The following is a 27,837-nucleotide window of genomic DNA, read 5'->3' on the forward strand; positions in this document are numbered from 1 at the left end:
ATGCCAGTGGATCGCGATGGTGGTTGTGGTGATGATGGTGTGACAGTCAAGGGAATTGAACGAAATGGTAATAATTTTTGACTAACTCCCAGATTTGATTTGTAAGATGTTGAGTCAAACAGAATTTTTAGTGGTCCTAATAGTTCACCTCATTGCTTTAGAATTATGTTGTGAATAAACACATTTACTGTTCCTCATTTAACAAAGGAATGCTCCTTTCTAGACTTTGCACATAAATAACTGATTGCACAAAATTTCATAGATTCATTGAAATTACAAATTTGTCATATTTTGACTTTACATAATCAGTAAAAAATATAGCATGATGACACTAGTGGTATCCCGGGGTTGTATCATGAGTCCAAATGTTTTATTATACACTAAAGGCAGTTTATAGAATCATATAACGTAAAATGATTGCATATAATGTAAAATACAATAGATCAAAGCTTTCTAGATATAATCTCTACTTTCAAATGATACACGAAATCACAGTCCTCTACATCACATTGTCCTCTGGGTGAGAGGCATCCCTAACGGGATTATTTGGTTGGAAATAGGAAGAATGCTCTTCCTCCAACTATACTGTGCTTTCTAAAACAGATTCCCACCCTAGCCAGTTTGGCTCAGTGGAGAGAGCGTCAGCCTGTGGACTGTAGGGTCCCAGTTTTGATTCCATTCAAGGGGCTCAATCCCCAGTTGGGGGTATGCAGGAGGCAGTATATAATATATATTATAGATGATTCTCTCTCATCATTGATGTTCCTATCTCTCCCTTCCACTCTGAAATCAATAAAAATATAGTAAAAGACACACACACACACACACACACACACACACACACACACACACACACTAACAGATTCTTGAAGTCTGTTTTTCCCAGCCCGAGTCCTCCTGATATTTTCCCTTGAAAATGTATATATTTTTTCTTAATGTGATAAACTCATTTTTATGTTGTTCATATTGCAGAATTTTCAACTGTTAAAGCTTTCAACTGTTTTATCTGTGGTTCTATTTTGTCACTTGTTCCTTGCTCAGTTCTCTTGAATCTGTTCTACTAACACACTTCCACTGGGACATCTTACCTAACTGTTCCTTATTAATATGTGTGTTTGTATATATGTGTGTGTGTGTGTGTGTGTGTGTGTGTGTGTGTGTGTTTATTGATTTCAGACAGAGGAAGGGAGTTGGAGAGAAAAATAGAAACATCGATTGGCTGCCCCTTGAGCCTGCAACCTGGGTTGCACCCTGACCGGGAATGGGATCAGCAGCCTCCTGGTGCATGGGAGGATGCTTTACCAACCTAGCCACACTGGCCAGTCTGACTGTTCCTTCTTAAAGAAGTTTTACCAGACACAGGAATGGCCATCCACTTCCTAATTCATCGGCCTTCCTCTGTTTCTGAGACATTCTATTTGTGTGACATTTTCTTAGATCTTCAACCCATGGGTCACACTTATTCACTTGAGGCACTCCACCTACAAGTTCCCAAATAACCTTGAATTTTAGGGGCCTGGTATGGGCCAGCACAGAATGCATCATTAGTACTATCTCTTATCTTCATTACATAACAAACAGTACTGGATTCCTAGTCAGTCTGTATCAGCCTATCAATTAGGCCAATTGATATTCTTTCCTTCAGTAATATTCTTTCCTATGAATAAAAAAAAATCAGATTCTTTATAATATATAGTTGTGTTCATATAATTGAAACATAAAAATCACATTTTATTGATTTCCTTCTTGAGTAATTCCTTCAGGAAATTTATTCTAGACCTAATCTAAATAAATTAACAGAAATACAATGAATCAAGGCTTTCTAGATATAATAATTACTTTCAAATGGTATGCTGAATCACAGTTCTCTACGTCGAATTGTTCTCTGGATAAGAGGCATCACTAACTTACTGCTGTTCATAATGAAAACCTTGGCATGGTTATATGAATAATTTAGAAGTGAAGGGAGATAGTTGCTTAGTTTCATTTAGCTGCATACTTTGATTGAGGTTTAGTCAAACATCAAACTACAGTTTACAATATCTTTTTAACCATACATAACTTTTGCACATTACTAAAATGAAACGATCCTTTTACTTTTTTAAAAATTCCCATTGTCTAGGGAATACTATAACTGTACAGTACTTTACCAAGTGAGAAGTATATCTATATCTAAAGGGTTAACCAAAGACAGCTATTTAGAAGCCATTTAGCCCAGTAAGTTTTGCTGATGCTTCCTTTACATTTCATTTGTGCAAATGAAATGTAAAAATCAAATTTTATTGATTCCCTCCTTCAATATTTCCTTCAGAAAATTCATTTTGGAACTAATCTAAATAAATTAACACAAGTACAATGGAATAAGTCTTTCTAGATATAATATCTACCTTCAAATAATATACTGAATATATATATATATATTTAACTTCTTTGCTTAACCAAAAAACCAGATTCCTTATTCTAGTTAATTTGCGGCATCCAGGAGAAATCCTCAGCTAAAATGGAGAAGACTTCATTTCCTTTAGGCTTTTCAAAGTTAGAGTTTTCCAGGACACGGCAAACTTACTGGTGATAATATAATGTCTCAGAGAAAACCTTATTATCTCTTTTATTCGACAGTCTCTGGACCAACCACACTGTTTTCTAGCTTATATTGGTTTCATTTAATAGGATAATTTTTAATTTTTTTATGAAGATAGGCTCTCAGTCCAAAACAAGCCCTTCCCTTCAAAAGCTACAGGTCTTTGTAACAAAAATTTGATGAATTCCTATACTAACTGAACTGTCTGTTTTATGTATATTCACAAACAGTTATTCCCAGAATGGTGAAAAGAAGAGAAGGAAAGAAACAGATTGTGTAAAAGTTGAAGAAAAACACATCTTACTAAATTTGTTAAGAACTATAAATGAGACAATAAAATAACTTAAATTTATGTTAGCAACATTAGAACTTAAGCCCTATACATGTTTTATGGTGACATTTAGGCATGCATATATTTTTTTGAAATTTGCTTAGAGTATTGTTCTACAAGGGTAACAACATATAAAAATAAAAAACCTCCATAATATTCTTGGGAGACAACTCACTAATGAGTCTTTCAGCAAGCATGTTAGTAGAGAGTATGCTTGAAAGAATGTATCCTTCCGGGTAAAGGCCGGCTTACTTACCAAAGTAAAAGACTAAGTTTCTCTAAATTCAAGATTCTTCTCCTGTAATATAAGCAGTTGCATGTGTAGGTGTCACCTGTATCAGTTTGTGTCACGCTCTGGGAATTAGCAATTTAGGAACACATCAAATCCTTACATCCTAGTCACTGAAATTCCATGAATAAAGTTCTTTGTCTCTGGTACCTTGTATCTTCTGCCAGCATTCAGGAAACTGAGGCAGGCTAACTTGTCAGCTTGTAAGTAGGGTAAGTAGTCTGTAAGAACAGACTCTTCTCTGTTCTTGATAAATATATAAGGTTTAGTTTCTCTATATTTCTAAGGATATATCCAGGAAAAAGAAAGAAGATATGGTTGACAGAAAAGGACTAGCATTTATTATATCTCTGTGTATTTGTGGAGAAGATTCAAAACTGCCTCTCGGCAACTTCTAAGAAGCATTTTAAATTGTAAGGAAACTCTTCCTTTTTTTCCTGCTAAAGGACACAATCACAGGCATTTTATGAGGAAGTCAGAGGAATGGGATCTACTTTTTTGTTTGTTTGTTTGTTTTACACTTCAGTAGTATTTGAAAGATACTGTTAGCAGAGGGTTAGATAGTTACAATCCATCCTTCCTAACTTGGTGATGCTAGAGAAGATAAAAAATAAAAGAGAAAAAAATGACCTTGTTAGAACTTTTTATGAACACATTCATTAAACTTTTTAATGGTGATTCTAAAAGCAAATGTATAATTTATGGATTTATGGAACATAGCCTTATGGAAAATATTAGTGTCAGCCAAGAGATTATCATTCTATAATGTTGATCCATCTTATGACTAAACTAGTTTCTTTGTGTACCTGATGTATTCTATGCATTATTTAGAGACCTTTTCTGTTATATCTGAAGCAGGGCACACACTTATGTGAAAAAAAGGAGCTGCAAATGGAAGTTACAAACTTCTCTGTGCTTTGCCCATGACCAGTGTTATCTGTAGCTTGATTTTTAGTATAGTTTGATACTGGGTAAGATTCTTGATATTTGTAAGTCAGACTAAAAAATATCATCAATACCCACTTTGTTTTTTTTCTCATCCAATACTTTTTTCTTTCTCTTCCTTTCTCACTAAACCTCAGTTTTGTTTAAGTAAAAAATCTCTTCCTGGCTCTTCCTTGGGATCATGAGTAGTCATGTAAAACTGAGCTGCCCAATAAGATATGTGTAGAAGTCTGCCAGGGTACCTTAAAAAAAGCACTCTCACATTAAGAAGCCACACCCCACACCTTTCTCCATTGAGTTAATGAAGTCAAAACATCTGGAACTTAGGCTTCTATACTGCCACCATGAGGCTGAGGCCAAGAAAATTGCAGGCATTCTGATTATGACAGTTGAGTTGCTACTTCACACCAACAACAAATGATATCAAGACTTGTTTTATGTTAGAATAAACTACTATTTGTTTAAGGCTCTTAGCAAATTTCAAGAATAAATCACATTATTAGTCACCATGTTGTATATTAGGCCTCTAGAACTTATTAATCTTATTACTGAAAATTTGACTCCTTTGTCAATATTATTTCTTTTCCTTTACCCTGAAGCCTCTGGAAACCCACCATTATACTCTGTTACTATGAGTCCAACTTGATTTTTAAGATTCCACATATAAGAGAGAGTATACAGTATCTTGTGATTTGGCTTATTTCACTTAGTATACTGTCTTCCAGGTTCATCAATGTTGTTGCAAATGGCAGGATTTCCCTAGTTATTTATTTACTTTTAAATTTTATTTTACTTAAAAATACTCATATATATATATATATATATATATATATATATATATATATAATCACACTTTCTTTATCCATTCATTATTCAGCAGTTCAGCAGACAGGTTGTTTTTATATCTTGGCTACTGTAAATAATCCTGCAATAAACATGGAAGTGCAGATATCTCTTTGAGATCCTGATTTTATTCCTTTGGATGTATACCCCAAAGTGGGATTGTTAGATCACATGTAGTTCTGTTTTTAATCTTTTGAGGAAATCTCTATACTGTTTTACATTATGGCTCTCCTGATTTACATTCCTACCAAGAGTGGAGAGGTTTTCCCTTTTTTTTTTTTTGCACAACCTTGACAATATTTATTATCGTTTGATTTTTGACCATCCCAATTTGCTATTCACATATGAATTTTATTGCAATGTTGATGTAAATATTTTGTACATATTTTAATTAAACTTTTTTGAAGTTATTCTAAGTATTCAATTATTTTTGTTGTTATTATGAATGACTTTTTTTATTTATTACATTTGTGGCCATAATTAATTTAGGGGTAAATTTTGAAAAGTGAAATTGTGAGAAGAACTGGTAAAGGGGGCATTCACCACACCACTTCAGACAGTATAGGTTTGGAGTGTGCCAGGAGATCTCATCTTAGCCTTACAATGTGGTCACGAAACAGGTCGCCTACTTATTTTTTGGACATGGAATAACAATGAAGGAATTACAAATATTAAAACAATGGAATTGGTTGTACGATTCTATTCCTTTGGGCTTCTGAAAGACTTTTACATCAGGGACTCTTAACTCCTAACTTATACAAGGGAGAAATACCTAATAATATATGTTTTTCTACCATTAATATTACTCATCTTGTCCTTGGATCTTAAAAATTAATAGAAATCATTAAAATCCATATAAAATTAAATGCTTAAATGATTTATGAACAAAGAACAATAAAAAATCCCAAAAGAAAGAGAAGACCACAAATATATATTATCTTTGGTATTAATAGTTAAAATATGTTTGCTGAGATTGACAAAGCACATTTAAATTACTAGAGCCTAATGAATTTAGTTAGAAAAAATTTAAAGACAAATGTTCAAAATTCTGATTAAGATAAGATTAAAAATAATGCTATAATAGTGTAATTCAAGTTATAAATATAGGCCCCATCTTTCAAGAGACCCTTTACTTTACTCGGGAAGACATCCTTGATCTTTCTTTCACAGTTACATGATCAATAAAATCTATGTAATTAAAGCACATAAAAGGGAAAACATGTTAGCAAAAATCACATAGTTGGACTATCACGTTATTAATCTACTGAAAGTTGTTGTGGAGATCAATGAGCATCATGAAGTATTATTAAGGGAGGAAGAAACAACGGCTGTTATTAACGAATTATATAGTAGACAGAAGACTGAGTGTCCTTACAAGAAAAACATCTCAGAGATAATGAGCCTTACTTTCTATGCAAGAAAACAGGTAAAAAAAATAAAATAAGTAAATTTCTGAACATCAGTCAGTTATTAAATGGCAGAAATTAAATCAAGCTTGTTATTGTTTGAGGACAGCTTCCATGTTTCTTCCAATAAATAATATTTTAATAAATTGAACCCCAATAAACATGAAGTTATAGAATTATAAACCTGGCAGATTTTTCCATTTCATGAGCTTGTGCACAAGTTCAAGAGCAGATGACTGCCCTTGGACACCCCTGAAGTAACATTGACCTGCTCTTCTCATACATTCTTCAAATTATCCTGAAGATTTCCCACCTTTTTTTCAATTAAATCTTTATTGTTCAGATTATTACAGTTGTTCCTCTTTTTTCCCCCATAGCTCCCCTCCACCTGGTACCCACCCCACCCTCTGCCCTTACACCACCCCCCCACTGTTCTCATCCATAGGTGTATGATTTTTGTACAGTTTCTTCCAGCACCCCCAAAACCCCTTTCCCCACGAGAATTGTCAGTCCACTCCCTTTCTATGCCCCTGATTCTATTATATTCACCAGTTTATTCTGTTCATCAGAATTCACTTGGTTTTTAGATTCACTTATTGATAGGTATGTATTTGTTGTTCATAATTTTTATCTTTACCTTTTTCTTCTTCTTCCTCTTCTTAAAGAATACCTTTCAGCATTTCATATAATACTGGTTTGGTGGTGGTGAACTCCTTTAGCCTTTTGTTATCAGTGAAGCTCTTTATCTGACCTTCAATTCTGAATGATAGCTTTGCTGGGTAAAGTAATCTTGGTTGTAGGTTCTTGCTATTCATCACTTTGAATGTTTCTTGCCACTCCCTTCTGGCCTGCATAGTTTCTGTTGAGAAATCAGCTGACAGTCATATGGGTACTCCCTGTAGGTAACTGACTTTCTTTCTCTTGCTGCTTTTAAGATTCCCTCTTTGTCTTTTGCTCTTGGCATTTTAATTATGATGTGCCTTGGTGTGGTCCTCTTCGGATTCCTTTTGTTTGGGGTTCTCTGCGCTTCCTGGACTTGTAAGTCTATTTCTTTCACCAGGTAGGGGCAATTTGCTGTCATTATTACTTCAAATGGGTTTTCAATATCTTGCTCTCTCTCTTTTTATGGCACCACCATAATTCGGATGTTAGTACGCTTGAAGTTGTCCCAGAGGGTCCTTACACTATCTTCATATTTTTGGAATCTTTTTTCTTTTTGATTTTCCAATTGGGTGTTTTTTACTTCTTCGTACTTCAAATCTTTGACTTGATTCTTGAGATCCTCTAGTCTGCTGTTGGATCTCTGTATATTATTCTTTATTTCACTCAGTGTATGTTTAATTTCTAGTTGGTCCTTTTCCATACCCTCGAGGGTCTCACTAGACTTATTGAGGGTCTTACTTAATTTATTGGCAGTTTCTAGAAAATTCTTGAAAAACCTTATAACCATGGTTTTGAACGCTATATCCAGTAGTTTGCCTTCCTCAATTTCTGTCATTTGTAACCTGTTTTTTTGTCTCCTCATTTTGGCTGCTTCCCTGTGTTGATAGAGTGGCTTTCTGTGCTAGGTGTCCTATAGGGTCCAGTGGCTTAGCCTCCCCAATTACCTGAGGTGGACACTCTTGGTGCACCCCTTTGTGGGCTGTGTGCACAGTCTTGTTGTAGTTAAGCCTTGATTGTTGTTGGTGTCACTGGGAGGAATTGACCTCCAGGCCAATTGGCTGTGAGAATCAGCTGAGTCTATGGTGGGAGAACTTCTGTGCTGGATACACCCTTATGGGGCAAGACTTGCTTCAGTGGGGCTTTGGTGCTCACTGAGTCTTCCCCCTGAGTGTGCCCCTTATGGATCTGAGGAGTTGTAATCTGGATGGTCCCACTCTGATCACTGGGTACACTGGCACTTGGATCTCTAAGGAGGTGCTATTTAGCCTCTGCTTGAGGCTACTCAGCAGGAGCTATGGAGAGATCTTCAGATTCCTCTTCTTTCTTTGGGGTTTGGAGGTGCCCAGATGAGCCCAGCTGTAAAGCAATGCAAGCTGCTGTGGGGCCTTGGGCCTTCTTTTGGATGTTCTGGGTCCTCTGACCCAGCTGCAGTTTGTTAGGTAATTTTAGATTGCAAAGGGCCAGGTCATTCATATGCAAAAGCCTGCTCACAGCTTGGGTGGGGCGGCAACTCAGGGAATCAACGGGGCGGAGCAGACAGCTATGGCTGATCCTCAGCCCTGCCCTAAGAGGCCATGGGTCTCAGTGTCCCTCAGTAATCACTGTAAGCACCTCTGAGAGAAAACAACCCTGGAGTTCCGCCCACTGCCAGACAATCCAGTTTCTCCCCTTATTTGTCTGGGTCCCCAGAGACTCTCCCATAACTGGAGTTCAAGGCCATCGGGAACTTGTGTCTCCCTCCCGAATGAAAAAGAGGACGGCGTTCTCAGTTGACAGTCCTTTCAGGTGTGCCTCCGTACCTCTGCACTTTACTTCCGCAACTCCTCTGAGTCTCAGTGTACTTTTCTCTTTTCTTCTAGTTGTAGAATTTCCACTCAGCCAGCCTTCCTGTGGGTCTGAATGATGTCCATTTTTTCTTTTAGTTGTATTTTTGAAATGGTTGTGCGAGGCAGCAATTTCAGGTGTTTACCTATGCCACCATCTTGGTTCTCCCTGCTTTCCCGTTTTTTATTAAAAATCAGCAGAGAAAAAAGTTCACCTGCCCTCTTTCCCATTTTAAGGAATCTGTAAAATGCCTGGCATTTTACCTCTTAGTACTTTATGCAGCTTTAACTATGTCACACACAATGATATTGGTTTTTATTATTATTCAATTCTAAATATATTCTTTTTATCAAATTATGAAATTTGTATTTTTATTCTATTCTTTGGCCCATAAGTTGTTTAGGAGTATGCATTCTTGTTTTCAAACAGTTGGAATTCATGTAACTCTCTTTGTTGTTATTGTTTTGTTATGATGATGACTTATATTTTTTTGGGGGGGGATATGATCTGTAACAAAAGCATTTTTAAATTTTATGATACTCATCTATTACCAACTTTATGGTCTATTATTTTGTATATATACTACTGTGAATTGTCAATATATTATCAATTTTGTTAATCTCATTTCCTAAATCCTTAACAACCAAACTACTATTAAATATTTTTAGTCCTTGCTAAAAAAATGAAGGATGTTAGAAATATTCCACAACCAATTATGAAATTATTTCTTTGGAGTTCTCTTAATTGTCCTTCAACTACTTTGAAGCTAATTTATTTAATAATTCAAACCTAATTTATTTAGGGTTATTAACATTTCCTTTTTTCTTTATTTTGTTTTATTTTTTCCATCACCATTTATCACCCCTGTAACCCTCTTCCACCTCCATTCCTCCTTCCCCCTGCAATTCCATTGAAATTTATATGGATATGCATCACTATCTATCTACCCCTCATAAAAATTTTAATATTAAAGACTATGTGCACATTAATATAACTATTACACTGAGTATTTCAGGCATTGCTTCACTGCTCCAAATTCATCCTTTTTTGCCTGCTCTGTGAAAATGAACATATGCCCCTTTAATGTTTATTTTTTCTTTGTTAATTGGCATTATGTAAAACTTGGCCCTGAGAGGACCCTGGAGAGTGACTGCAGAAGAAAAGGGTTATCTCATTTGGCAGGCTCTTACAACCTGTGTGGCTTTCTCCCCAACCCGTGGCTGCTGAAATGCACAAGGCTTCTTCGGTGACTAGTTTCCTCAAAGACACAAAGGTCAGCAGTACATAGCTGCCAGTGTCTCCCCACCCCACCAACATCTACCTTGTGTGGTTATATAGCAGAGTTTCTCTGCTCTTTCCCTGGTACATTAGAGGATAGATTTTCATTAAGTTTAACTGAACCAGCACCATAGTGACTTCTCTGCCATTCAACAAACCTTGTAGATCGGAGCTGGACTCAGTCCTGGGTTACAGAGAGCTCTTTTCTCAGTGCTTTGTCTGTTTTATCTGTGTTGATGTTCCCTAGAAGTGATATATATATATATATATATATATATATATATATATATATATATATACTTATTTTCTAATCCCTCAATACTCCAACATACTGTTATTATTAGTAATTCTTTACACTAAACTTCCCTTTTTAAACTATGTGTAATTTCTTTCTCCTGATTGGACTTAAACCCATATGCCAACATACTAGTATAAACCAGTTGGAGATGCCTTAACGAAATACCTTAATAAAAAATGGGTGGCTTTAAAAAGTAGAAAATTATTTCCTCACAGTTCTGGAGGTTGGAAGTCTGAGCTCAGGGTGCCCGCATGGTCAGGTTCTGGTGAGCACCCTCTTTCCGGCTGGCAGATGGCTTGTTTCTCACTGTAGCTACAGATGGAGGAGAGAGAGCTCTGGTGTCTCTTCCTGTTCTATAAGGATTCCAGTTTTTATCACCTTAGGTTTCTACCTGTACGCATTAATTTACCATTACCTCCTTAAAAGTCTTATCTTCATTACATGCACATGGGGGAGGGAGTTAGAACTTTAACCTGAGAATTGAGGGTGGGCACAATTTAGTCCTTAACATCGTATTTCTTTTGATTAACATCTGCTTACCATAACATTGATAAATAATTTAAATTGAGAATTTTCTATAAACGTTTAAGAGGTTTAATTTTTTATCTAGTCAAGCAATAGATCATTTCCTATGTTTAGCTATTTTGAAGTACTGTAAATATTCCTAGAAACTTTTATGTGGGGATTCTTTTTGGCCCAATTTTAAAATGAATTATTTCAAAAATGCTATTTTCCTTTCTGTCTGGTACTTAGTGCACTCCAACCAGGATCTTGTTTTAGCTGAATGGCAGGGTAGGGATTTGGGACCACCCTAGTCATTTTAGCTCACCCGCATGAGTGTCTGATTTTATTTAGGAAACCTCAGGAAAGGATCATCATCACAAGAGCTAAATCATGATTCTATGTGACAAGAATTTACTCTAGTACAAGCAATCAGGGTGTTGTCTTCAGATCTCCTTCATGGATCCAGACTTAAATCTGGAATCTCCATTATGTTAGATCCTGTGTTTTGTACAAATAGCTATTTAAAGTCCAGATTCTAGACCACCTGGGAGTAACAGGTACTCTCAAAGAGTGTTCTAGTTCTATTGCCTGCTAATTATTCCAGACTCGAATTTTTCTTGAAGGTTTTAGCCTTTGGCAAACTCCTTTAGTTTACCAAATCATCCATGCATTAAAAATACATTTTTATTTTATCCCACATGTTAAATGAGCTACAACAATAGGAATTTATCTTACTGCATTGTCCACATTTTATTAATTTCTTATTTTCTGCAGGTAATCTGTGTTTTACTGTTTCTTCTACATCTCTGATTTTTTGGGCCTATGCCACCTCACATAGAATTTTCTTGCTGGCTTATATATTTTTACAGTATAAATATAGTGCAGCATGTTTTTAAACATATATATATATATAGTTACAAGTACTAGGATATTATAAACTGCTTTCTGTAGCAAATCATATCTTGTTCATATTTGTTGCCTTGAGGATCACTAGAATGTCTTACATGTTTATTGAAGTAAATTGAATTTACAGCAATATTTGTTTATTTGTTTTCCCCACAAGGCTTCATTCTGAATAACTAAAACAAAGCAATGAATTTCTCATGGTTGCTCTTTAAAGAATGAATTTTAAAAAGTGCATTTAGGGATATAATTAAGCAAGTAGACTGAAAAAGGGTCCACAATATTTTTATAGAGTCTCTTTTATCTTCTGATATCTGCCTTTGAATATGAAATCCTAGGAAACAAATCATTAATTTTTGAAATAGAATCAAAAAGTATTAAAGCCAGAATGTGTGTGAGATATCTAATTCAACCCAGTCATTTTACAATTCAGCAAATAGAGACAAAGTATTTTGAATGTTATTCAGCTATATTGTACTGGTATTCCACATATACATATATACATATATATTATATTTCAGTGTCAATTATATTTTCTTGCTAGTTATTGTTAGGTTGCAGAAGGAGGAACACACAAGGCCAGAGTGGTGAGGGCTTATGAATTTACTTCATCATCTGATCATCTGCACACCAGGTGGCTGAGCCTGGATGGCTCCAGCACCCAGTGAGGAGAGTCAGCGCCTTTTAAAGGGCTTTTGGAGGGATTTTTTCTGGGCGGAGATTTCTTTATGCATACCTGGAAGGGAGATAATGGACTGTGGTCACCGCAAGTGAAATGTGCTCTTCAGCAAAGGGAATGTCCATAGTGAAATGACCTGAAAAGCCAGTTCCTGGGGGAGGGGTATCAACTCAATTGCTTGATTAAACCTAACAGTTATGTTGCATTCTTTCTGTTATTTTATGCTTCAAACAATCTGATAAGTTTGTGTTTAGTCCTAACAATATTTCTTTCTGTTTTAACCCATAGATATAATGTGAAAATGATGCCATAAAAGATGGAAGCATCTTCATTGTCGTGAGCACTGAGTTTTAAAAAGAGGTTACTATGACATTTTCTCTCTACCAAAGTGGTTTTTATGTTTCCAGCTTATTTTTATTATTTATATTTAATTACCTCACTCCTCACTTTTAATACTTGTACCTGGTCTTTACTAGAGCCTTGGGCTCTGCTTTATGTAAACAATGCTTCTTGCTTCTTTCTTCTGTCTTAGAATTTTTTAAAATGTATTTTTATTGTTGAGAGTATTATAGAAGTTCCCCATTCCCGCTCCCCCTCCCCCTTTGTGCCCCTCCACCTAGCTCCTGCCCTACCTCAGGTCTTTCCCACACTGTTGTCTGTGTCCATGAGTTATGCATATATGCTAGTACATATAAGTTCTTTGGTTAATTTCTTCCTTCCCATTCCTAACCCCCTTTCCTCTGAGATCTGTCAGTTTGATCCATATTTCCATATCTCTGGATCTATTTTGTTCATCAATTTATTTTATCCATTAGATTCCATATATAAGTGAGGTCATGTGATAGCTGTCTTTCTCTGACTGGCTTATTTCACTTTGCATAATATTCTCCAGGTCCTTCCATATTGTTTCAAAGGATTACAGGGGATAAAGGAGGTCATTTCATAAAGAGGAGAATGAATCAGCAAGGGTTACTGGAAAGGAGCCAAAAATGAGGAAGGAGGGAAGCAAGGCAGATGAGAGAATGGTAGGTGAGATGATAAAAGTCAGTAAATGTAGACAGTTCTGAGGTAATAGTGTTGTAAACAAATGCAGAGGAATGAGTTAGTAGGAGAAGAGAACATAGTGCCCAAGGGAGTCATTTGTTATTTTTAAGATATGAAATATACAACATGTTTATAAACTGATGGAAAGATGCTCCACTACAGAAGTCAACAAATGATGAGGCAGGAAAAGGGCAACTGAACAAGCGGAGTCTTTGAATAGGAAGAAGTAGTAAGATATATTGCAGAAGTGATTGCTATTTCAATTGCAGTTCCTCAATTGAAACAGGAAGGTAAGCAGACTATGGATGATGAGTTAGGCCTGATGGTAGACTAGATGGGAAGAGGATGAAGTATTTATCTTCAGAAGTTAATGTTTCTATTGAGACTGAGGGGGCATAGGAGAGAGGTGTGGAGATTTAAAAAAAAAAAAAAAAAGGAGAGAATGTGGAATAGCAACCAGGGAAAGAGTAAAACAAATTTACATGAAAAAAATGTGGAAGAACAGCACACATAGCTGAATAGCCACTTGGAACCTGATCTAAATCTAGTAACCCTAACCCTAACCCTAACCTTACCTTTACCCTGAAACTTACTAATTAGTATGGTTTGCTCCAGATACATTCACTGAGTGGGAAAAGAGCTGTGTTCAATTAGGGCTTAGAAACAGCCAGGTGTTGTCAGACTGGCTATCATCAACAAATCAACAGACGACAAGTGCTCGAGAGGATGTGGAGAAAAAGGAACACTCGTGCACTGCTGGTGGGAATGCAGACTGGTGCAGCCACTATGGAAGACAGTATGGAGTTTCCTTAAAAAACTGAAAATGGAACTCCCATTTGACCCTGTGATCCCACTTCTAGGAATATATCCCAAGAAACCAGAAACACCAATCAGAAAGGATATATGCACCCCTATGTTCATAGCAGCACAATTCACCATAGCTAAGATCTGGAAACAGCCTAAGTGCCCATCAGTAGATGAATGGATTAGAAAACTGTGGTACATCTACACGATGGAATACTATGCTGCTCTAAAAAGGAAGGAACTCTTACCATTTGCAACGTCATGGATGGAACTGGAGAGCATTATGCTAAGTGAAATAAGCCAGTCAATGAAGGAAAAATACCACATGAATTTACTCATTCATGGATAATAGAGACCATTATAAACTTTTGAACAATAATAGATACAGAGGCAGAGCTGCCTCAAACAGACTGTCAAACTGCAGCGGGAAGGCCGGGGAGGGTTGGGGGCAGGAGGTAGGGTGGTAAGAGATCAACGAAGGACTTGTATGCATGCATATAAGCATAACCAATGGACATAAGACACTGGGGGATAGGGGAGTCTAGGGGACTGTCTAGGGCGGGGGAATAAAATGGACATATATGTAATACCCTTTGTAATACTTTAAGCAATAAATAAAAAAAAAAGAAAAAAAGAAACAGCCAGGTGAGTTCATGGTTCAGGGAGATTCTAGTACTTTGGGAGTAAAGGAAAGTCAAAAAAATACAGTGGGGCCTTGTCTTACGAGTGTCCCGACTAACGAGTTTTTCGAGATATGAGCGTCTCTCTGCCAATTTTTTGCTTTGAGTTGCGAGCTAAAATTCGGGTTACGAGCCAGCTTCAGATACCCCACCGCTAGTTGGCGCAATGAACATCACAGTGAATGCCACAACATCAGCCCAGGATCACGTGTCTCACTCGGTGAAAACTGATTTGATATACAAGTAATTTGAGTTACGAGCTCCATCACAGAATGAATTAAACTCGTAAGTCAAGGCCCCACTGTATTGAAACAGATCTAAACCCTGAACAGAGAGAAGTAAATAGAGAAAGGACAGTAAGATGATGAAAGGTCAAAACTTTGAAGGCCCAGTTGAGGATCAAATAGTTGAACGCTGAGTTCCATTGGGAACTGTTTGGTACACTGTGAGGTAGTGATGAGAGGAGCATGATTTAAATTAAGATTTTTTTGAAGTGGAGCAGCTATTGGTCAGATCTTTAAAAACTGGAGGCTATTCTGAAAGCAGCACATGGGAGAGTAATTTATCTTAGGCAGGCTACAAATATAAAAAGGAAGACAGCTAGACCCCTGTTGCACTCAAACCCATGCCACAAAATAGAGAGTTTTCAATATTAATAGGAAGACACATAAGAATAAATATAAATTCTTCCGGTCTTACCAATGACATTGCTCTGTTTTTTTAAAAAAGGGAAAAACATACAGGCTTTTAAATAGCTCCCATGATACTGATTTTAGGTTCACATCCATTCTGCTGTTACTAGTAACTGTAAAGCACATCAGGTAACACAGCCGTGATATATATATATATAGAGAGAGAGAGAGGGAGATAGATAGATAGATAGATAGATATAGATAGATAGATATAGATAGATATAGATAGATAGATAGATAGATAGATAGATAGATAGATAAATAGATAGATAGATAGATATGTCTATCTCTATATATAGATATAGATAGATAGATATAGATATCTGTCTATATCTATCTACCTATCTATCTATCTATATGGCTGCAGTGGCAGACATTATTTTCTTTTGAGATTAGTTCAAATATGACGTGAATTAACTTGGTATGTGCATCCAACATATTAATGTGACAGGATCGATATATGATACTGGGGTTTGCAATACACTCACTAGGGACAGAGAGCTCAAATATTTCTTATCTTAGTTTTCAGCAAAGATAATGACATGTGGATTCAATTCAAGAAGCTTAGAAATGAAAATATTTGTGTTATATTTTTGTGTTATTAGTACTTGAATATCTATAGATGAAATATTCAGCTAATTTTTATGAGATACTGAATTTACGGAATTTCATAAAAAATCCAATAATATTATTGGTTTTGTTTTATATTCACTACTAGAGGCCCAATGCACGGCATTCATGCAAGGGTAGGCCTTCCTTCCCCCGGCTGCCAGCACCGGCTTCCCTCACAGACCTAGCTTAGTCCAGCAGGTTGTCTGGAAGGTTGTCTGGTATTGGCATATTAGGCTTTTACTATTATAGATACTTATTTTTATATATTTCATTAAATTCAATGAACAATTAATCAATTGAGTCTTACTTTTTAAAAATTATTTGGATACAGCATGACAGTCTAATAAATATGACTTTCTATTGAAGCTTGCAAACTAGCTTGAGGGAGAAAATAAAATCAAATAAAAAAGTAGACAGTGTGTAAATAGCACTGGGCAAGACTATGAAATAATAGCACAGAAACATGAAAATAAATATTATAGACTTCAGAATCAGTAAATATTTATGAAGAATAACGAAGTTGGACAAAATTTGGAAAAATACTTATCATATTTTAAAGACAAAAAGAACAAGTGGCCTTATCATTAAATTACAGTATTAAATGAAAGAATACAAAATGAGACCAAAACAGGTTAAGTGGAGAAACTAAGTTTAGGGGATAGAAACTATTTAAAACAAAAAACAAATAATATATTTTAACTTTTATTTTTCTTATTGGTTAACTTTCACCTTTGAAGTTTATCTTGTATGTAAAGACATTGAAAAAGATAACAAATATGTTTTACTATACTCATGTAATAAAAGCTAATTAATTATTGCAAATCTCATTGCAAATCATGCTCCCAATAACAGTTCAAGTGAAAGCCCTATTTCTGTACCCCATTCTTATACTTATTGTTCTTGCTATTCTCTACTATCAAAGATTCACATTCTAAACTTAAACATTCTTGAAAATAAGAATTTACTAATTTATTTCTTTATAGAAATAAAATCAGCAATAAGAAACAGAAACTCACATATGCAATGAGTTGGTTAAACCACCGTTTTTTTGTCCCTTTTATTTTTATCCTTTTTATTTTTATCCCATAGGACAAAATAATGGTAAATCAACTTCATGCCAACAAAAGCATTTAATTTCAGCAAGTAATTTAAAACATTCTCTAGCTAGTAGAAAATGCTTCTTTGGGGAAGTGATTCAAACTATAAGAAGGAGTAATGCCACAGAGAGGCCATAGAAATCCCATTGTTAGTTGTAAAATAAACAAATCCTTATAGGATGGATATGTTTTTACTCACTACTGTGCTTATAATGAGATTGAATTCAACTTCGTCTGTACTAATTGTATTAAATTCTGTACATAAAAATGATGGAATGGGGGTGACTTGGGATTAGGCAAAGCAATGAAAGTTTTGGGAAAATGAAACAAATTAATGTATGCTTGTTTTTTAAGCTCCTGCATGTGCATTTCATTGACTTGCTGAAGAAAGCGAAACAGTGACAAGAACCTACTAAAAAAAAGTGAAGACAAAGTCAAATTAAAGTTATAATAAGTTACGATATATTTATTTTGATTATTTTGGTTTTTATGTTTACTTAATGTTAGTTGGTTTGGGTCTTGGTTTTTAATTTCATCCCCAAAATGTTCAAATCTAAAATACAAGTAAAATCCTCACTTATAATGTGTGCTTAATAAAATAAAAATCTCATTCCATAAAATCTAGTTCCCACAAAATCAATAATCAATTTATGCATTAGTATTCTCCAGTAAAGAAAAGAATAGGAAGAGTTTGCATTACTAGAAAACCCATTTTATAGATAGATTTCACAACTCCTTTTTATTCAAATAAAATTTACTAGGTAAAATATAGGATTACATGAGATGGTTCTTAAATTTGGTTTCACAGGAAATAACCTGCTCTTTAAATCCCCTGATATTTAATGTAATTACAGTAGTGAACCAACTGAGAATACCTGGTACATATATCTAGACGGTCATGTCCTTTAATTTTCTTGAATTCCTAATAGCTGTGATTAATATCCTATTCAGGGATAGACAAGCAACCATATAAAATTTGGGATCCAAAATGATCTCATTTGTCTTCTCAGACTACCCTTCCCACAGTAATTATTCCCTTAGGTTCATAAATACCAGTTAAAAGCAAACTATCAATTACTCAACTTTAATAAAAAATCAATATAATATTTTATGTTTAAAAATATTGTAAGAAAGCTATAGAGCACAAAGTAAAATTTTGTATGGAACCAAATCTTATAACCTTTTCATATTTATATTAACCTATTTGCTTTCATTAGAGTAAAAGATAATGTACATAAGTTAAAGAGGCAGTATTTTGTAAGAAAGGCAGGGGACACAAGCTAAATATTTAAAATGGTTGTTCTATAATAATCAGCCTTTTTCCATGTAGAAATTGAAAAATAACTTCATAAGATATTTATATATGCAGCAATTCTATTTATGCTCCTTCGTAAATGTCTACATCATTTTTCACTTCAACTGCATATATTCTAAATACATATTTTAATTTTTCATCTGTCTGTGTAATATGCTGCATATATGAAGAAAAATGTCACACACACCAGTTCTTTTTAATGGTTTTATAAATAGTTAATACTTCCAACATAGATATGAAAATTTGTTGGTTTTGATATGGTTTTTGGTAAGTGTCATTTTATTATTTGAATTCTGGGTACATTTAAAATGTAGCTGATTCAACCTCACACTTTCACTTCCCTGATACTTGACAAGGTGTCCAACTATGCTAACCACTTTTGGTGGAGTGGATCAGGTCAGTCCTTTGATCCACAGCGATGACCTCTTGGTTTAGTGACCTTGGCTCCTTGTAGATGGGCAACAGTGTGGCTTCCTTCACGGGCCACATCTCTAACTCACAAAGGATGTGCTGGTGAAGGGAAACCAAAAGGGGGAGAATGACCTCAGTCTATGAGAAGGGGTATTGACACTTTCATAAACCTTAAGATCAGAGAATGTGTCTTAAAACTAGTTGTAATGATTTAGAACATAAGGGTGAAACATCAGAGCTACAAGTAGGAGAGCAAACAAAACTACATCAACTAGAACAGAAAGACATAGAAATCAAAATTCTGACAGAGGACAGACGGTACTAAAGGATCAGTTACTGAAGCTGCAGTCAGCCATTCCGTGAATTCTAGAGCTGGCCTTGTACCATTGACCCCTGCACCACCTTCAATGGATTATATTATCAACCATCAGGCTTGAGCTTACAACTGAGATGACATGGACTTTTTTTGACCTGATTTCATCACAACAAGAAATAAATAAGTTATCCAATGAAGTTCTAAGACTTGATGCTGAAGTTGAGCAATTGGCGACATTTTGCTCAGACTTCCATAGAGCAGCAAACAGCTTAGATTGCAATGAAATTTGCAAGCTGCAAAATGCCACCAAGGGACTTCAACAGAAACAAAATAAGGAAAATGGTCATCAACTTGAAGTGGCAGTAGTGTAGAATGTTCATCAACATAAATTGGCAAAAATAAGTAACAGACATGAAAAAATAAGTGAGAATGAAAGGAAAAAGTAAGTGAGAGTCAGAGTAACCAATGCCTCTCAAATTCATGATATGCAAAAACTATCCAAATTCTACAAATTGAAACAGAAGAGTCTACCAAGAAGATTGAAAGTCATGAGTTTAGAATTGAATACATAAATAAAAAAGCTATCTTCAGCAGAAAATGAGAGAGATGTTTCAAGGAGAGAACAAGACCAGGTAAATGAGGACATTTTTATTGACAAACTTAAAGGAAGTTCAGAGCTCTAAGGGGAATTAGATAAATATCCTCAAGCCTTAAGGAAAAATGAAATTTTGCAGCAAAACATAGACATAAAAGACACAAGTCTTGCATCCATGAAAGAAGAAAAAAGTCATCTAAGAAGAACTGGACTGAGTAAGAGAACAACAGAATCAAACTGCACCTGTGGTTGACCCTAAAACACTAGACACTATTGTAAAACTAGAATCTAAGGTATCTCAACAGGATACAATAAAAGGTAGTCTTGAAATGGAAATGGAATATCATCAAAAGATATTTGAAGATCAAAGGAGTATAAACTGCAACTACTGCAATCCATACAGGAGCAAAAACAGGAAATGGGTGATCTTCAACATTAGCATGAGCAAATGAAAATTAAGTACACTTCAGCTCTTTTCCATGAAAGATGAGGAAATTAAGAATTTGCAAAACACAATAGAACAAATCAAAACCCAGTTGCCTGAAAACAACCAGCATATTCAAGCAGAACATTCTGATATTTTTCAAGTAACAAAAGTTCAGAATCTTAATTTAGAACATGGAAGTGAAAAGCATGACTTATCTAAAGCTGAAACTGAGATATTACTGAAAGAAATTAAATAATAAGGAATTAGAGATTAAACTTCTAATGGAAAAGAATATTTCTTTAGCTGAACAGATTGATTTGCTGTCCAAATATGATATTGGTAAACTAACTCAGATTTTCAAGCAAAAAGATTTAGAGATATGAGGTCATCATGTAGAATATCTTCAGCTTCCTACATCCAGCAGCAATTGAAAGTGTATAAGTGTATGGTTTGGAAAGAAAACACATATTAGCTGGGGTGGGGGGAGGAGGGAGAAAGGAGGGTTGTTGTTATATTTTAATCTTCATTGTTGAAAATATTACATATGTTCATTCTTTTCCCTATTGACCCCTTCTAACCTGTCCCCCCACCCCATCCCAGACTTCCACTTATTGTCTGGGTCCTTGGGTTATGCATATATGAATGTAAGTTCTTTGATTAATCTCTTCCCATCCACCCACCAACCAACTGCTTCCCTCTGAAATTCAACAGTCTGTTCCATGCTTCTATGTCTCTGGATCTATTTTGTTCATCGGTTTATTTTATTTCTTAGATTCCACATATGAGTGAGATCATGTGATACTTGTCTTTCTCTGACTGACTTATTTCACTTATCATTAATACTCTCCATGTCCCTCCATATTGTCTCAAGGGGTAAGAGATCCTTCTTTTTTACTGCTGCATAGCATTCCATGGTGCAAATGCACCACAGTTTTGTTTTTGTTTTCCACTCATCTACTGATGGGTATTTGGGCTGTTTCCAGATCTTAGTTTTTGTAAATTGTGCTGCTATGAACCTACGGGTGAAGATGTTATTTCTGATTGTTGTATCAGTTTTCCTAGGATATATTCCTAGAAGAGGGATCACAGGTCAAATGGTAGTTCCATATTTCATGTTTTGAGGAAACTCCATATTGTGTTCCACAGTGGCTGCATTCCCAACAGCAGTGTATTAAGGTTCCATTTTATCTACTTCATCACTAGAACTTGTTATTTGTTGATTTGTTCATGGCAGCCATCCTGACAGGTGTGAGGTGATACCTTATTATTATTTTAATTTGAATCTCTCTGATGATCAGTGACTTTGAGCATTTTTTCATATGTCTGTTGGCCATCTGTATGTCCATTTTGGAGAAGTGTCTATTTAGATCCTTACCCCATTTTTAATTGTATTGTTTGTCTTCCTTTTGTTAAGTTGTATGAGTTCTTTATATAGTTTGGATATTAAGCACTTATCAGATGTATCATTGCCAAATAAGTTCTCCCATAAAGTGGGGTCCCTTTTCATTTTGTTGATGGTTTCTTTTGCTATGCAGAAGCTTTTATTTTGATGTAGTCCCATTTGTTTATTTTCTCCTTAGTTTTCCTTGTCCAAGGAGATGTATCTCTAATTATATTGTTACTAGGGGCCTGGTGCATGAGATTTGTGCACCGAGGGGGGGGTGCTCCCTCAGCCCAGCCTGCCCCCTCTCACATAATGGGAGCCCTCAGGGGATGTCCTACTGATGGCTTAGGCCTGCTCCCTGCTTTCCTTGGGGAGCAGGCCTAAGCCACAGTCTGGCCTCCCTTTGTGGGAGGCGACCAGGCTATTCAGGGAAAGGCACCAGCCCCATCACTCTGCTGCTGCAGCCACTGCTAGTCACCACAGCCACCAAGGTGTTTTCATCAACACGGACTCCAGTCTCTTCACCATGAAAAAATGACAACTTTCTTTAGGCATTTTCAAGATGTGTCTTTCATAGGATTTGACATTTCTTTCTTTCTTTCTTTTTTTAAATCCTCACCTGAAGATATGTTTCCATTGATTTTTACACAATGTGGAAGAGAAAGGGAAAGACAGAGAGAAACATCAAAGTGAGAGGAGTACTTTGATTGGTTGCTTCCTGCATGAGCCCTGACCTGGGCCCCAGCCAGGGAGGAGCCTGCAAGTTAGGTACATGCCCTTGGTCAGAATTGAACACAGACCCTGCGGTCGGCAGGCTGAGGCATTATCCACTGAGCCAAACCGGCTAGGGCAGGATATGACAATTCTTAGCCCTCCAGCAGTGGACTTTCATTTTTTTCTCCAGGAGTGTGGTAGAAAAACCCTAGATCACCTTTTTGGATTCTTATTACCCAAGTTACTAAGAATATTACCAGTGGCATACAGGGAGCTTAGCCAATGAGTGGTCAGAAAAGGTGTTTCCTCTGTAGTTCACTCTAATCACTGGCTCCGCCCCTTCCCAGGCCTACAGCCTCTGGCCCAAGCTTCAGGCCTGGGCAGGGGACCCCCCAGACTCCTCCTATCACCAGCTCCACCCCTGCCCAGGCCTACAGCCTCTGGCCCAAGCTTCAGGCCTGGGCAGGGGACCCCTAGATCACTCTGATCATCAGTTCCTCCCCTGCACAGGCCTACAGCCTCTGGCCAAGACTTTAGGCTTGGGCAGGAGCCCCCTTGGCTCCGATCACAGGCTTAGCCCTGCCCAGGAACCTCCTGGCTCAGGCCTTTACTAGGCTGCTTAGAGACCACACAGGGCCTACCTCAGAGTGACCTGGGTGCTGATGATGTTCCCAGGACCCAGGCCATTGAGCACCTATGTATGCAAATTAACTGCCATCTTTGTTGGGTTAATTTGCATACCCATCTGATTGGCTGGTGGGTGTAGCGGAGGGGTGGTCAAGTTACATGTTTCTCTTTTATTAGGTAGGATGAGAGATGTCTGAGATTTCACTATCTATGGTTCCTTCTAGTGTTTTTATGGCTTCACAAATTACATTTAAGCCTTTTATTATTTTCAGTTTATTCTTGTGTATAGTATAAGTTGGTGATCTAGTTTCATTATTTTGCATGTATCTGTCCAATTTTCCCAACACCATTTATTAAAGATACTGTCTTGACTCCATTGTATGCTCTTGCCTCCTTTGTCAAATATTAATTTTGCATAATGGCTTTGTGTCAATTTCTCAGGTCTCTGTTCTGTCCCATTGATCTATATGCCTATTCTTGTGCCAGTACCAGACTGTTTTGAGTACAGTCGCTTTGTCATATAACTTGATATCTGGTATTGTCATCTCTCCAACTTTGTTCTTCTTTATCAAGATTGCTGTGGCTATTCGAGGTCTTTTTTGGTTCCATATGAATTTTTGGAATATTTGTTCTAGATCTGTGAAATATTCCATTCATATTTTAATAGGAAATGTATTTAATCCATAGATTTTTGGGGGGTTATATAGACATTTTAATGATATTGATTCTACCAATTTATGAGCATGGTATATTCTTCCACTTGTTTATATCTTCCTCTACCTCTTTTTTCAACATCCTGTAGTTCTCCAAATACAAGTCTTTTACTTCTTTGGTTAAGGTTATTCCTGAGTATTTTAATTGTTTTTCGATGGTAAATGGGATTATTTGTTTAGATTCTCTTTCTGAGAATTCATTATTAGTGTATAAAAATGCCATCGATTTATCGGTGTTAATTTTGTATCCTGTTACGCTGCCAAATTAATTTATTAAATCTAGTAGTTTTTGGGTGGAGACTTTAAGGTTTTTTATGTAAAATATCGTGTCATCTGCGGATAATGACAGTTTTTCTTCCTCTTTTACAATTCAGGTGCCTTTTATGTTTTCTTCTTGTCTGATCATTGTGGCTATCACTTCCAGTATTATGTTGAAAAGGAGTGGTGAAAGTGGACATCCTGTCTTGTTCCTATTCTTTGAGGAAATGATTTTAGTATTAGCCTATTGAGTATGATGTTGACTGTAGGTTTGTCAGATATAGCTTTTATTATATTGAGATATCATCCCTCTATTCCCACTTTGCTGAGAGTTTTTATCAAAAATGGGTGTTGGATGTTGTTGAATATTTTTTCTGCATTTATTGGTATGATCATGTTATTTTTGTCTTTCAATTTATTTATGTGATGTATCACGTTTATTGATTTGCAAATATTGTACCAGCCTTACATCCCTGAAATAAATCCCGATTGGTCATCATGTACTATCTTTTTAATATATTGTTGGAGCATATTTGCTAATATTTTGTTGAGGATTTTAGCATCTATGTTCATCAGGGATATTGGCCTCTAATTCTTTCTCTTTGTAGTGTCTTTATCTGGTTTTGGAATTAGAATAATGCTGGCCTCATAAAAAGAAGTTGGAAGTGTTTCCTCCTCTTGGATTTTTTTGAAATAGTTTGAGGAGAATAGGTGTTAGTTCTTTTTGGAATGTTTGATGAAACCCCATGTGAAACCATCTGGACAGACCAGGGCTTTTGTTTGTTGAGAGGTTTATTATTATTATTATTATTATTATTATTATTATTATTCCTTCAGTTGCATCAGTTGTTATTGACCTATTGAGGTTTTCTGATTGTTCCTGATTCCATTTTAGAAGATCATATTTTTCTATAATTTGCTGATTTCATCCACATTTTCCAGCTTGTTGGCATATAGTTGTTCATAGTATTTTCTTACAACCCTCTGTTTATCTGTGATGTCATTATGAGAAGAGTATGGAAAATAGCAATCTAAAAAGAAAGTATTATAAGATGATAGATTCATTGTTGTCAAAGATGTAGACTCATGAAGCTGCAGGACAAAAATGAAAAATTAAAAGCTTTCTACTAGATTGGAAACTAATGGTGAGGATATGTTTAGAGAAAACATTCATAATTTTTCACACATCATATAGAAAACAATATTGAAATCAATGCATTAAGACACATATAACAAATGCACACAGACAATAGTGTGGTGATAGCCAGAGGGAAAGAGGGGTGGGCTTATGTGGAGGTGGGCAAAGGGAGGATTAATTGGGACAGAAAGAGACTTTGCTTTGGGTGATGGGTGCATAATGCAGTGTGCAGATGATGTTTGTTGAGTTGTATACTTAAAACCTATATGGTATTTGAACCAATGTCAACCCAATAAATTCAATTAAAAACAAATAAAAACTAAACTGGTCTAAAAAATCAATGCATTAAGGCAAAATGTCAGATTTCATTCACAATTTTGCCAACATCTAGCATTGGTAATGAGGTTAGAGGTGTTAATATTAATCAGTTTGAGGACCTTCTGCAGTAGCACAATAAATTAAAACAAGTTAATTCACACGGTTTGGGGACTTTGAAATGGTAAATATTCATAATATGTGAAAAAGCATGATTCATACTGTACCATCTAATTACATAAAAATGGAAGCTTAGTTTTGTGGCTACAAAGGGGACTTAAAAGTACATGTCAAACTGTAAACTGCTTGCAGTAAATGGATGAGTTTGTTCTTTGCTTGTGTTTTTCAATCTCCTATTATATGTGCATGTTAACTTTTAAAAAATAAATGTTATTTTAAAAACCTAAAGAAACAACAACACAAGAAAATGGAAGACTGGAACATCAGGTAATGACCATGGTACATAATATGCAGAGTGAGTCAACCCTACCTGAGAAACAACTTCAACAACTTTAGACACAGTGATGACAATTCTAAACTACAGACGAACTCTATGGACCTCATCCAAAATTTTAAAGGGAATAAAATCAAACTAAAGAATTTGGAGAAGGAATTAGAACAAATTCAGCACAGAATAGGACAGATTTGCAATGAAGGATGCTTGACTGTATTTCACTACTGTTTTCCACTGGGTCAATACGTCAGACTCTGCAGACTCTTTTTATTTTTTTTTATTTTTTATTGTTTTATTGCTTAAAGTATTACAAAGGGTATTACATATGTGTCCTTTTTTTTCCCCCGCCCTTGACAATCCCCTGGCCTCGCCTGCCTCCCAGTGTCTTATGTCCATTGGTTATGCTTATATGCATGCATACAAGTCCTTTGGTTGATCTCTTACCCCCCTCCCTCCTGCCCCCCAACCCTCCCCGGCCTTCCCGCTGCAGTTTGACAATCTGTTTGAGGCAGCTCTGTCTCTATATCTATTATTGTTCATAAGTTTATAATGGTCTTTATTATCCATTAATGAGTGAGATCATGTGGTATTTTTCCTTCATTGACTGGCTTATTTCACTTAGCATAATGCTCTCCAGTTCCATACATGCCGTTGGTAAGAGTTCCTTCTTTTTTACAGCAGCATAGTATTCCATCGTGTAGATGTACCACAGTTTTCTAATCCATTCATCTACTGATGGGCACTTAGGCTGTTTCCAGATCTTAGCTATGGTGAATTGTGCTGCTATGAACATAGGGGTGCATATATCCTTTCTGATTGGTGTTTCTGGTTTCTTGGGATATATTCCTAGAAGTGGGATCACAGGGTCAAATGGGAGTTCCATTTTCAGTTTTTTGAGGAAACTCCATACTGTCTTCCATAGTGACTGCACCGGTCTGCATTCCCACCAGCAGTGCACGAGTGTTCCTTTTTCTCCACATCCTCTCCAGGATTCTGCAGACTGTTTTAAGGCAATTAAATCTGATCAACTGAATGAGTCTCTTAAATTGCTCCAGGAACAGATAAGAACTCAGAAGGTAAACAGAAGGAAGAATCATGTTTCTGAGATATTAGCATAAACTGAGTGCTGGTTTGAATCTGAAGAATCTGAAGAACAAATTGAAAACAAAATTAGAAACAAAACGAGGTTCAACAGAAGTCCTGGATGATGTACGAAGGAAACTGATGAACTTACTAAGTAGCACAAAGGAAAAGTCAACAGAATTTTAATGAGAAACTTCTTTATGTGATATTTTCAAACACCAACCCATGAACATTAAGTGTTATGACCAATGGAAAACACTCCGGTTATCAAAAGCAAAGAAATGGAAGTTGTTCAATAAAGATCCAGGTAGCGCTACCAGTTGGATGCCTGATGGCTTGGATCAAAAAGTGTATACAATACACATCTGAGACCAAGGCAGCAATCTATCTTTAATATTCCTTTTTCAGAATTTTTTTTTGTTAAATAGAAAACAGAATCTCATTCAGCTTTTCCACCACCAAAACACTCTGCTTGTGATAGGAAACCTCTAGATTCACCAGAAAGAAAGAAAAAAATAGCTAAAAATGTACCACCAAATCTTAAAACTACTCTAAGATCCACACCCAGAAAAACAGATTTGAATCTCTGTTCTATAAACTGTGTCTCTTATTAA

General features: G+C 36.0%; 1 pseudogene; it reads left to right on the top strand.

Moving 5' to 3' along the window:
• LOC118650443 lies at positions 1-27,837 on the top strand (annotated as a pseudogene).

This window comes from Myotis myotis, unplaced genomic scaffold, assembly GCF_014108235.1.
Source record: "Myotis myotis isolate mMyoMyo1 unplaced genomic scaffold, mMyoMyo1.p scaffold_m19_p_3, whole genome shotgun sequence".
Taxonomy (NCBI): Eukaryota; Metazoa; Chordata; class Mammalia; order Chiroptera; family Vespertilionidae; genus Myotis; species Myotis myotis.